Below are 14,015 nucleotides of genomic sequence, written 5' to 3'. Positions count from 1 at the left end.
ATTCTATTTTAGGAACCTATTCTTCAGTTCTTTATTCTGGGTCTTGTCATCATTTGAAACTGCTTCTCCTTGATTACTCTAATAGCTCACAAAAATCTTATTCTGCCCTGGCTGGGTAGTTCAGTTGGTCAGTGTCATCCTGATATGCATAGGTTGCAGGTTCAATCCCCAATGAGGGCAACCAACAAATGCATAAATAAGTGGAACTAATTGATGTTTCTCTCTCTCCCTCCCTTCTTCTCTCCCTCCCTTCTTCTCTTTCTAAAACCAATAATCTTTTTAAGAAATCTTATTCTGACCATACTTACTCTATGACTTTACAGAGACCTCCTGTCCCTCAAATCCTCTGATTCCCCCAACCCAGATCCTATAGCCGGACACCTAAATCTCTTAGCAGCAGCTTCACATGTGCACCCCTTCCTCTGAACCTGACCACAAAGCAACAGCTCCAGTTCAATACTGTTTCTTTGAACTGAGCTACTCTAAAGAAAAACCACAACAAGATACACTGAGACCACTATAAAGTCTCCAACCTTAGTCCGTTCAAATAAACTTGATAAATTCCTTCTCATCTATTCCCCTCAACAACTCTCTCAATCATTTTCTCAGCTCAAGCCCCACAGTCATCCCTGCCCAGGCCCTTCACTCTAAACCAACAGCCTTTCTTCTGATCATATAGAGATATGTAAGTTATCAGGCATGGTCTCCCTCTACTGCCATACCCCGTACTAAAACCTTATCTATATTCGTATCTCTCTTTATATATTTTTATTTCAGACCTAGAAAGTGAGGTGTCCCTCCTCCTGTTCAAAGCCAACCCATCCACCTGTACCCCTGACTCACACAATGACTCCCACCCCCTTCCTACTTCCTTCAACACTTTGCTCTACCATAGCATACCTGGAATCTTCAATCTTTCCTTTCCTGTTAGTAGCTTTACCCTCAGCCCATATATAAGGTCATGCTTATCCTAAAAAGAAAGTACTTCCTGACTTTCTCAGCAAACTTTTTCAAAAAGAAGTTATTCTCTTTTTCTCTTTCCTTCTCCTCCTTTCCTACTTACCATCTCCTTCCCCCAACTCTCCCTCTCTTCTTTCCCGTTTCCTCTTCTCACTCACTCTCCTGTATTTCCCCTCTCACTGCTTCATTCCCTCCCCTTTCCTCTCTCTGTTCACTTCTTTCCCTCCCTTATCACTTGACATTTACTCTTTCACCAGCTATAAGTGAGATTCAACCCTTAACCTCCTACTAAAACTGCTCTTAAGGTCACCATGACTTCTTTTTTTCTTTCTTATCCTCACCTGAGGACATTTTTTTTCATTGCTTTTAGACAGAAAAGAGAGAGAGAAGGAGAGAGAGAAATATGGATGCGAGAGATTGTTTCCTCGCATGTCTCGAACCTGGGATCTCGCAGGCCCGGACTGGGGAGCGAACCCGCAACTCAGGTATGTGCCCTGACCAGGAATCAAAGCTGCAACTCTTCAGTTGTGGGACAACATTCCAATCACTGAACCACACTGGCCAGAGCCACCATGACTTTTTTTAAAGATTTTGTTAGTTTATTTTTAGAGAGAGGGAAAGGAAGGGAGAAAGAGAGGGAAAGAATCATTGGCCTGCAACCCAGGCATGCACCCTGACTAGGAATCAAACCTGTGACCTTTTGGTTTGCAGGCTGGCACTCAACCCACTGAGCCACACCAGCCAGAGCCACCATGACTTTTAACCACCAAATCAAATGAACATTTTTCCCATCTTTATTTTTCTATACCAAAGTACACTATATTTCACACTGTTACTGTGTTTAACAGTTACTATCTCCCTCTGAAATTTTTCTACTCATTAGCATATTGACCGACATGTAGTAGACACTCAAATATACTGGCTGGGGCAAAGTAGACTTACAGTTGTTCATATTGAAAATAATAAAATAATTAATAAATAATAATATAAGAATAAACTGTATTTCATGTACTCAACTGTAAACCTACTTTTGCCTCACCTCACATTTGAATAAATGAAAAAGGGTACAAAATGAAACAAAAATGTGCATTTCTCTGTCTGAAGAACAAGTAAGAGTCACTATCCCATGAAATGTTCATGCATAACTACAACATCAACAGCCAAATTAGACTAACCAAGTATCAGTAGTGGAATAATCAGCACAATTACATGATTTTCTTCAGTCATCCTCAGCACCCAGAAATCATAAACAGGAACCCAGGAATCATAATAAGGGCAAAGTAATGGAAATGCTAAACTACAGTATAAGAAAAGCACAATGCAAACCTATTCTTTTAAACTAAATACCATGTGACAGATACCCTGCACATGATAAAAACCATACCTACATGTCATGAGGACACATATAAAGAAGAAAAGAGCTAAGCACAAATCAGTGTGAGGCACCAAATACTGTACTTAAGAATTCATAAATAAAATTTACTTTTCAAAAGTTATGAAAAGTGACTAACAGAAGACACAGATGAGAATGCAGAATACCTGCCATCTTGTGCCAAATTTAAACTACTGAAAATTCACTTTACTCTGTTTCTAGGCAGATCTCTTCCCACACATAATAAAGGATTATTATTCCCACCATCAACGTTTTAAATGATTTCAGGTGCTAATGTCAGCAGCCATACTTATTAAAACATTACTGACTAGTAAAGAAACCTTTCTAAAAACAAGATAAAGGCTCAGAGATCTAAGGCTACCAAACACTATGGTCTTAAAACATCAAAAGCCTCTGCAGCTTCTTGCTGCTTGGAGGATTTTGACTTAGTAAGCTTTATATACTCTATACAAAGCAAAGGGCTTTCTCAAACTGACTACGAACAATGTCTATAGATATGTATAGCATTTCAAGTTTCTAAAGCATTTTAACACATTCTTGTTTCATTTTTAACTCATATCAAGTCTATGAAATAAGCAAGGTAAGCATTAATATTCTTTTTTATTTTTATTTCTTTATTTTTAGAGAGAGGGAGAAAGAGGGGGAAAGAAACATAGATATGAGCAAGAAATATTGATCAGCTGCCTTTTGCACACACCTCAACAGGGGACGAAACCCACAACCTACGCATGTGCCCTGACTGGGAATCCAACCGGAGACTTTCGTTTCGTGGGACGACACCCAACCAAATGAGTCACACCAATCAGGGCAGCATTAATACAACATACACAGTGAAAAAAACTAAAGCCTAAACTGATCATTGACTATAAATCACATAGCTAAAAAGTGTCCATCAGGCACAATCACCTCCAAATTTTCTCTTATTTCTCCTACTCCTATGTTCTCAACCATTCTTAAAGGAAGAGGTGTCCATCTTAAAGAAAGAGATATCTCTCCTTTCTAAAATTAATTCCCCACCCAGGCTCTTACGCCTAGAACCCCTAACCTCCTACAGAACCTTCAATTAACTCCTTTTTCCACGCACAGTACCTCCCTTTCCCACTAACTGCATCTCCTCATTCTATTCATACATTCGACTCTTCCTTTACTTAAAAAAAATTTTTCCCCTCAACTCTGCCACCTGTCCCGTAAGCTGTGATCCATTCTTTTTCCATCATTTCCATGCTGAACTCTTCAAGAATACTACTGTGGGCATTTATACTGCACTTTCATCTCTCCACTAAAATGTTCTTTATTATTAAAGGTCACCAATAAAATTCCTAGTGGCCAAATCCAATAATCACTCTTCAGTTCTTATCCTTAAGTTTACAGTCTTTGTCCTAAGGTATTTGACACCACTGACCACTCTACCCTTCCTAAAACTTGCTTCACCTTTGGGCTCTGGTACGTCCCTCTCTCCTTATTCTCCTCCCACTGACTTTCTTCTTAGTCTCCTTTACCTAATTCTCATCTTTTGCAAATTACCTACACCTTGGTCCTCTGCAGAGTTCTTCCTCCTTTTCTCTCTTCAGCTACACACTCTCCCTGAACACTCCTGTGCTGTGACCAACCATGTGCCTATGATTTCCTAAATTCTATGGTCTCTACACATTCTTCCATTCTTTAAGGAAGAAGCTAGAACAAAAGTGAGTATTTTTCAAATCTCTGGGCAAGAAGGAAAAAAGGAAAATGGGACCATTTCCTAGTCTTAGAAATAAAGAAATCACAATGAAAACACATACTTGACTGCATAATTTTTGTGTGGGGAAAGAGGGAGAGGGGAAGGGAGGCAAAAAGGGAGGAAGAGAAACACTGATGGACCAGTTGCCTCTGATATTAGATTGTCCAAAAAGTCCATTTAGTTTTTCCATAAAACAAAAGACACATTTTTCATTTTCACCAATAACTTTATTGATTTGGATATTTTGAGTACGTCAGCTATCTCCCACAATTGGCTTCTAGTGGGTAGAGGTCATGGGTGCTGCTAATAAACATTGTCCAATGCATAAGACAGCCCCACAGCAAAGAATAATTTGGCCAGAAAGTCAACAGTACCGTACCAAGAAACTTTGCAAACCGCTTTCGACATTTTCGATCAGTCATAGCACCTTCTCCATACACTGCACAAATCTTTTTGCTTGCATTTCAGCTGTTTCTACCTTTCTTGAAATAATAATGCATAATATGCTCAACATGTTGCTTACCTTCTTCCATCTTCAATATTAAATTGGCTGCATAAAAAGTCACCAAATTGGTAAGATTTTTATAAATGCACACTGATATGACAGTTGTCACAATACAAACAAAATTGTTTCAAGTGAAGTTAAAGACAACTAAGCACTATTAAAACCATAATACAGAAAAAATGTAACGGACTTTTTGGCCAACCCAATACACGCCCTGACGCCCCTCTGGGGACTGAACCCACAACCCAGGCATGTGCCCTGACCAGAAATTGAACCCTCAACCTTTTGGCTTGCAGACAATACCCAACCAACTGAGTCACACCAGCCAGAGCAACTGCATAAAAAATTTTTAAAGTTCTGTAAACTAAGACGACATGGAAAGTAAAGAAAATACATGCATACATATATTCATTACACATCCCCATAAAAGCATAGCTCAATAAATGGAAATGTTGGGAAATTTATAAAAGAAGTGAACTGTTTTTTTAAAACCACTGAAAATGTGGTTTTAACATACCACTAACAGTTAAATAAGTTCAATCCAGGTCTATTAATTATTTTTTCATAATGAGGCAACTCATACAGCTTTCATAAACTTTTTAAAGCTGTCTTGAGACCCCCAAATTAAAAATTAACATTCTAGGCATATTTACATTCATGTTCTAAGGTTGCATTTGTGGTTTTATATTCTCATTTACATTGACTGTCTCTAGACATTTTTTTACCACCGCTTTTAGAGAGAAAGGAAGGGGATGAGAGAAACACAGAATGGTTGCCCTCCATACATGTCTGGACCACACCCAGACCACAGAATCTACAACCTAGGTATGTGCCCTGACCGGAAATCTAACCTGCAACCTTTTGGTTACAGGACGCCACTCCAACTGAGCCATACCAGCCAAGACTATCTCTAGATTTTTTTAAGTGGTGACAGGTAGACAGGTAACCAATGTATAGAGCTTGTTTGATGACTCTTAATCCTCATTAAGTTTTCAGAACAAATGTGCACAGATATACTATGAGACATTCCTTAGTCCTTTGGCCCAGGCAGCTTTGTTAAGCCTGGTATCAATGGAAAGTAAATTCCCATCTCCTTCATGGCCAATTTTTGTATCTCTTTGGGTGACCAAAGGGTGTGCTTCTTGAAGCCCATTCCATGGATGCACTTGTGAATGATAATAGGCATTCTCTGGTCACTACATCACTGATGGCAGAACAGCCCTTCTTATTCTTGCCACCCTTCTTTGCAGGAGCCATTCTGCCAGACCCAGGTTGTAAAGAAGAGGAGGTATTGTTGCATTAGGTTTTTGTTCTCTTTAAGGTATGCACTTTATTAAACTGGTCTCAAGCCAGTGTACAGGTAAGTCCTGGCTCCCTCCACACATCAACCCACTCCCAGGGGGACCAAAGCCTTCATATAACAAGTTCGACACAAAAGGGAGTCCATGATGGCAGACCATTCAAAATAAAACAAAACAAAAAGGACAGGTATTAAAGTGATGATTTAAAACTTGGATTACATAATTTACACAAAAGCAATGATATCACCCTCCCCTGTGTGGACTTGGGCGAGGACTGGCTTTTCGTAGGGAGAAGTACGCAGCTTTTGGGCAGGCAAGGGACTTCCTGTAACAATGCAGCTCATGATATTTGGAATGCCTATTTAAAAAAAGAACAACGTACAATCAAAGTCCTTGCTCACATGGTAGAACTCTGGGGATGCTCACTCCAACAGACTGCTGTCACCTACAGCATTCCAGTTTTTAAATCAAGTCAAGAGCCAAAAAAAAAAGTAAATCAAAACAACATAAATAAATAAATAAATAAATAAATAAATAAAACCATGTCAATTCCACCTCATTTTCTGTGCAAGTTAGGTTTTGTCATGAAAGGGTGTAACCAACTAAGTAACAGTCCCTAGAGGCAGTTGCAGTGGACAATGAAGGGACCAGACTCTTAGTACACCTGCTGACTGATGGAAGGTGAACAGCCAGGCCAGGATGGAGCCACAGATCCACACAGAGTGAATGCTCCCAGGGAGTGCAATGATCTTGATCTTCATCATGCTGGGAGCCAGGGCAGTGATTTCCTTCTGCATCCTATTGGCAATGCCTGGGTACTCGGTGTTCCCACCAGACAGCACCTTATTGGCATGTACATCCTTACGGATGTTGTCATCACCCTTCATGATAGAGTTAAGGTAGTTTCTTGGATGCCACAGTATTCCATGCCCAGGAACACAGGCTGGAAGAGGGCCTGGGAGCAGCATAACTAATCATTGCCAATGGTGATGACCTGACTGTTGGGGAGCTTGTAGCTCTGCTCCAGGGAAGAGGTGGAGGTTACAGTGGCCATCTCTTGCTTGATGCCCAGGGTGACTTAGCACAGCCTCTCCTTGATGTCATGTACAATTCTCCACTCAGCTGTGGCAGTAAAGCTGTAGGCATGCTCCATGAGTATCTTCATAAGGTAGTCCTTCAGGCCCTGGCCAGCCAGGTCCAGAACACAAGATGGCATGAGGCAGGGCATACCCCTCATAAATGGGCACAGTGTGGGTGAACCCATCACCGGAGTCCATTACAATGCCAGTTGTATACCCAGACTTACAAAGACAACACAGCCTGGATGGTCACATATGAGGGGCCCCCCCTCCTCCAAAAAATGGAATTATCTTCTGGTGGGCTGGCCCCTTGTAGTAAAGGCTTCCCCAAATAGGGGAATGTTCTAGGAACCCATCTTATCAGTATACCAGCTGTGATAGGCTGTGTTCGGCTTCAGTGAACTCTTTTTTGAAGATTCAGTGCATTTGCCCATTTCACGATGGGTGATTTACAAACATACCTGCCCACACTGTGCTGAGCGTTCAGCAGTATTTGACCAAAAATGGCATGACACCCCCATGCTCCACCCTCCCTATTCACCCAGTCTCACCCCAAGTGACATTTCCTTTGTTTTCCTGGATGAAGAAAGTCCTCAAAGGAAAATGTTTTGCTGATGTGGAAGAGGTAAAACAAAAAACGGCAGAAGCACTAAAAGGCATCAAAATCGATGAGTTCAAAAACTACTTTGAGCAGTGGAAATATATTTCAAGAGGTGTACTGCATCAAATGGAAAGTACTTTGAAGGTCGAAGTTTAAACATTTAAGAATACACAATATTTTACAAATAAATTCTGGATTTTGGGGGGATCCCCCTCATACATGGCTGGAGTGTTGAAGGTCTCAAACATGTTCTAGGTCTGGCCTTGGGATTCAGGGGAGCCTCAGTGAGCAGGGTGGGGTGCTCCTCAGTAGCCACATGCAGCTCACTGTAAAAGATGTGATGCCAAATAGTCTACACATCATCAGAGTTGGTGACAATGCTATGCTCCATGGCGTACTTTAGGGTCAAGATGCCCCCTTGCCCTGGCTGGTGTGGCTCAGTGGATTGAGCCCTGGCCTGCAATAAAGGGTCGCCGGTTCAATTACCAGTCAGGGCACATGCCTGGGTTGTGGGCCTGGTCCCCAGTTGGGGATGCACAAGAGGCAATCACATATTGATGTTTCTCTCCCTGTCTTTCGCCCTCCCTTCCTCTCTCTCTAAAAATAAATAAATAAAATCTTTAAAAAATAAAATAAAAAGATGCCTCCTTGCTCTGGGCCTTGTCACCAACATAGGAGTCCTTCTGGCCCATGTCCACCATCATGTCCTGGTGCCAGGGGCACCCCACAATGTAGGGGAAGATGGCCGTGGGATCGTCACCTGCAAAGCCAGTCTTGCATATCCCAGAGCCACTGTCGACCATGAGTGCAACAATATCATCATTCATGGTGAGCTGGAGTCGGTGTGGACCAGTGAAGGCGGAGAGCAGCAAAGGAAGAGGGGTCTGTGCTGGCAAGTAAATGCGGTCTTGACCTTGCATTAGTTTTTTAAATAATGTTATGTGTTTTTAACACTGAGAGGCACCCCTACCACAAGTCAAGCACTCTTCTAGATGTTAGAGGATATAGCAATGAATAAACAGATAAAAATCACTATCCTCATAAAGCTTAAAGAGGATTCTAGTCTGGGGGTAAGGAAGAAAGACAAACAATTAAATAACTAAAATATATATGTTCTATGGTGATTAAACTATGGAAATAAAGCAAGAAAGGGAGACTAGAGGTGTTGGGAATGGTTACAAGTTTAAATAGAGTAGTTAAGGCCTCACTGAAAAGGTAATATTTAAGTAAAGACTTAAAAGAAGTGAGGGAATAAGTCACATCTGGGAGAAAAATATTCCAGGCAAAGAACCTCAGGTGGAGCCTTCATAGTGTTTGAGGGATAGCAAGGAGGTATTAGAGCTACAGAGAAGTGACAGAAGGGAATAACAGAAAAATGAGATCAAAGAGGTAATATTCTATCTTATGTAAAAGTATTACTTACTTTACTCATCTTTTTATACAGTGAACCACACTGAAAAATGTTTCCATTTAGAGCGACCATGAGGTTACAGGATTACCTACAGTGAGCAAATAAAGGGTTCTGCTAATAACATTAAAATTCATCTGCATCAATGAATGAGAGGAAGTGGATAAAAGGCAAAGGTTAAATACAAGATGATTATTATTAAGCACACCCCTAGTCAAAACTAGACATCAAAATAGGAATAGTTCCTAGCTGCAGAAAAACCAAGAAACAGAAATACAATGACGACTTCCATCTTCCAGGTGGAGATTATGATAATTAGAATAATTCATAATAGTGGCCCTATCATAGGAAAATATAGCTAGGTGTGCCCTGGCTGGTGTGGCTCAGTGGACTGAGTGCCAGCCTGCAAACAAAAGGGTCACCAGTTCAATTCCCAGTCAGGGAGCGTGACCACGTTGCGGGCCAGGTCCCCGATGCAAGGTGTGCGAGAGGCAACCAATGGATGTTTCTCCCTCTCTTTCTACCTCCCTTCTCTCTCTCTAAAAAGTCAGATAAATAAAAAAGTCTTAAATGTGTGTGTGTGTGTGTGGTGTGGTGTGTGCGTGTGTATGTGAATAAGCTGAATCACCCATTCCTAAGTGGTTCTACAAGTTACAACTTAATAGTTAATATCAATCACCTCACAGGTCCTTCCGACCAAAATTTGCGTCAATATGTTAAAATTAGGTAACAGGTAAGAATGGATTATCAAGAGCCTTTAGTTCAACCCAAAAGACAATCAACCCAAAAGACAATCAACCCAAAAGACAACTGAGAGGATTACTAGATTTAAACAGTGGTGGTACACTTCCAGTCAAGATGGAGGTGTAGGTAGACACACTTCACCTCCTTGTGTAACCAAAGAATTACAACAAGATCTCAAAAACAAATTAACACTCAGAACCATAAGAAAATCAAACTATATGGAAGTCCGACAACCAAGGATTTAAAAAAGCCTCATTCATCCAGGTGGGTGGAAGGAGCGGAGTCATGGAGACTGGGCAGAAAGGTGGTATGGCACAGAGAGGAAGTGGGGGCAGCAGAACTGATGGTCCTACATTCATGTGTGGTGGATAAAAATCAGGAGGGGTACCTTGGGAGTGAGGGATATCTTGGGAGCCAGACAGCACAGCACAGGGTTCCAGCACTGGGAAGATAAACCCCTATTACCTCTGGCTGTAAAAACCAGTGGGGGTTGGGGTGGCAGAAGAAACTGAAGGATTTTTGCCGCTTAAAGAGCTGGTACACTTTCGGCCAAGATGGAGGCTTAGACTGACACACTCTGTCTCCCTTCACAACTAAGAAGGACTACAACTACTACAAAACCAGAAATAACCAGAAGTTCCAGAAAATAAAACTACGTGGAAGTTCAACGTATGAAGTTACAAACAAGTGGTGCTCATCTGGATGGGTAGGAGGAGCGAAACTGGGTCGAAGAGGTCGGATTGTGCTATTGATGGCAGCAGCAGCGGCAGTTGCGGGACTGCTAGATAACAGCGGAGCAGTCCCGGCTGCAGTCGAGACCCGTCAGCTTGCAATTCTAACACTGGGGAAGGCAGACCCCCTTTTCCTCGGACTGTGAGGCCCAGAGGGCATGGGGACGGAGGAATAGGCTCCTAGTCTCTCAGGGAAGAGTGAACGGCAGGAATCCATCTTGGACCCCCGCCCCCACACAAAGCGCCACAGTGTGGTGAGACGGGTCACCGGGTTGTGATGAGTGCTCAGGGCTCTGCAACAGATAGTGTAGGAGGTGTGACAGCCCCGCCCAAGAAGGAAAGATAAACGAAAACGGTCAGGATGCAGGAATAATGATTGAAATACCAATTATGCAGCTAACCAAAAAGCAGATATGGGAATTAACCAATGAACAAATAGAAAACCTTTCTGAGGCTCAGTTCAGAACTATAGTCATAAGGCAGCTTACCGAATTAACAAGAGATACTGAACAAGACGGCAAAGGAATGAAGGCTAGTCACGCTGAAATGAACGAAAACACATACAAGACAAGTGGTGAGGAAACAAAAACCAGAGATCAAATCAACAAATTGGAACATAGGGAATATACGCAAACCACCACACCGCAGCAGCTGGAAGGGCGCCAATCGCATATAGGAGGTGGGTGAGGTGGCCAGAAGCAGGCGAGTTCTGAGCAGGCCCCCAGAAGCCAGGCAGCAGCACTGTCCCCTCTCCAAGCCCCGACAAACACACAGAGCCACAAAGTGGTTAAGAGGGTGGCCCTGCCCTAGCAACTACTGAAAGCTCCACCCCACACAATTTACAGGTGCCTTTTCTACATAGGCCATACCAAGACAGAGTAAAAGCAGCTCTAACTAATACACAGAAACAAACACAGGGAAGCTGCCAAATTGAGGAGGCAAAGAAATATGGCCCACATGAAAGAACAGAACAAAACCCCAGAAAAAAACCTAAATGAAACACAGATAACCAACCTATCATATGAAGAATTCAAAACACTGGTAATCAGTATGCTCAGAGAATTCATCGAGTACAGACACAAAATAAAAGAAGTGAAATAAAGAAAAATATACAGGGAACCAACAGTGAAGGAAAGGAAGCTGGGATTCAGTCAATGTTTTGGAATAAAAGGAAGAAATAATCAACCAAAACAGAAAGAAGAAACAAGAATTCAGAAAAAAATGAGGAGAGGTTTAGCAACCTCTGAAACAACTTTAAACATATCAACATCCAAATTATAGGCATGCTAGAAGGAGAAGAGGAAAAGCAAGAATTGAAAACTTATTTGAAAAAAATAATGAAAGAAAACTTCCCTAATTTGGTGAAGGAAACAGACATTCAAGTCCAGGAAGTAGAGAGAGTCCCAAACAAGCTAGACACAAAGAGGGCCACACCAAAACACATCATAATTAAAATGCCAAAAGTTAAAGATAAAGAGAGAATCTTAAAAGCAGCAAGAGAAAGGAAGAGTATTACCTAAAAAGGAGTTCCCATAGACTATTAGCCAACTGTTTCTCAAAAGAAACTTTGCAGGCAAGAAGGGACCGGCAAGAAGTATTCAAAGTGATCAAAAGCAAGGACCTACAACCAAGATTACTCTATCCAGCAAAGCTATCATTTAAAATGGAAGGGCAGATAAAGTGCTTCCCAAACAAAGTAAAGCTAAAGGACTTCATCATCACCAAGCCCTTATCATATGAACTGTTAAAGGGACTTATTTAAGAAAAAGAAGACCAAAACTATGAACATTACAATGACAACAAACTCACAACTATCAACAAATGAATCAAAAAAGAAAAACAAAAACAAGAACAAACTAAGCAAACAACTAGAACAGGAACAGAATCATAGAGATGGAGATCATCTGAAGGGTTATCAGTTGGGAGGGGGAAGGCAGAGAACTGGGAAAAAGTGCAGGGACTAAGATGCATAATTGGCAGATAAAAATAGACAGGGGCATCTTAAGAAAAGTATAGAAAATTGAGAAGCTGAAAAACTTATACGCACGACCCACAGACACAAACTAAGTGGGGCACTGCTGGAGGGAAGGTGGGTACCAGGCGGAGTGGGACAAAGGGGGAAAATTGGGACCACTGTAATAGCATAATCAATAAAATACCAGAAAAAGAAAAATATTAGTTATATAAAAAAGTAGAGGTACTAACAATCCAATTAAAAAATAGGCAAAGGACTTGAATAGACATTTCTCCAAAGATAAACAGATTGCCAATAAGCACATGAAAACATTCTCCACATTAGTGGCCATTAGGGCAATGCAAATCAAAACCACAATGAGATACCACTTCACACCAATTAGGATGGCTATAAAAAAATTTTTTTTTAAACTGCTGTGAAGGAAGTAAAGCAATTGAAACCCTTGTGCATTGCTGGTGGGAATGTAAAGTAGACTAAGGAAAACAAATTGGTGATTCCACAAAAAGTTACATATAGAATTACCAAATAATCCAGCAATTCCACTTCTAGGTATATACCTAAAAGAGTTGAAAGCAGGGACTAAAACAAATACTTGTACTCCAATATTTGTGTTTTGTTTTGTTTTTTACTTTAGAGAGAAAGGAAGCGGGGTGGGAGAGAATGAGAGGTAGAGAGAGTAACATAGATTGGTTGTCTCCTGGTACGAACCCTGATGGGGGATCAATCCTGCAACCTAGGTATGTGCCCTGACCAGGTATCAAACCAGCAACCTTTCAGTGTATGCAACTAGGCTGCAACCAACTGAGTCACACCGGCCAGGGCTCTACTCCAATATTTGTAACTGCACAATCAAAGCTGACAAAATGTGTAAACAATCCAAATGTCCATTTACAAATAAATAAAATGTGACATATATACACAATAGATATATAAAATGTGTATATATACAATGGAATATCATTCAGCCTTTTTTTAAAAAAAAAGGAAATTCTAACCCATAAACAATATAAATGCATCTTGAAAACATTATGCTAAGTGAAATAAGCCAGACACAAAAGGGCAAATATTTTATATGAGGTACCTAACAAAGTCAAATTCAGAAACAAAAAGTAGAATGGTGATAGCCAGGGACCAGAGGAGAAGGAAATGAGGAAATAGAATTTAATGAATACATTGTCAGTGTGGGCAGATTAAGAAATTCTGAAGACAGATGGTATAATAATGCAAATACACTTAATGACACTGAATTATATGATTAAAAATAGTTAAATTGGGGGCCTGGCCCAGTAGCTAAATTGGTTAGTGTTGTCCCGATAAGCCAAGGCTTCAGGTTCAATCCCTGGTCAGAGCTCATATGAGAATCTACCAATGAATGCATAAATAAGTAGAACAACAAATAGATGGTTTTCTGTTTCTGTTTCTCTCTCTCTCTCCCTTCCCCCCACCCTGTCTTTTCCCCTCTTTCTCCCACCCCTTCCCTCTCTCCCTCTCTCTAGAACCAGTAAACTTTTTTAATCCTGAAGAAAACAGTTAAATTGATAAACTTTATATTATATATATTTACCACAATAAAAAGTGATGGTGTCAGTCTCAAAAAA

At 40.9% G+C, this 14,015-nt stretch overlaps 1 pseudogene; it reads right to left on the bottom strand.

Annotated features, from left to right (window-relative positions):
* Positions 1 to 6,495: 6,495 nt before the first annotated feature.
* Positions 6,496 to 8,386, bottom strand: LOC150016328 (actin, cytoplasmic 1-like; annotated as a pseudogene).
* Positions 8,387 to 14,015: the final 5,629 nt, after the last annotated feature.

The sequence above is a fragment of the Furipterus horrens genome, unplaced genomic scaffold, assembly GCF_987537825.1.
Source record: "Furipterus horrens unplaced genomic scaffold, mFurHor1.1.pri manual_scaffold_3, whole genome shotgun sequence".
NCBI classification, from domain to species: domain Eukaryota; kingdom Metazoa; phylum Chordata; class Mammalia; order Chiroptera; family Furipteridae; genus Furipterus; species Furipterus horrens.
The sequence above is the reverse complement of the archived record's forward strand: the minus strand, read 5'-3'. Positions and strand labels throughout refer to the sequence as shown.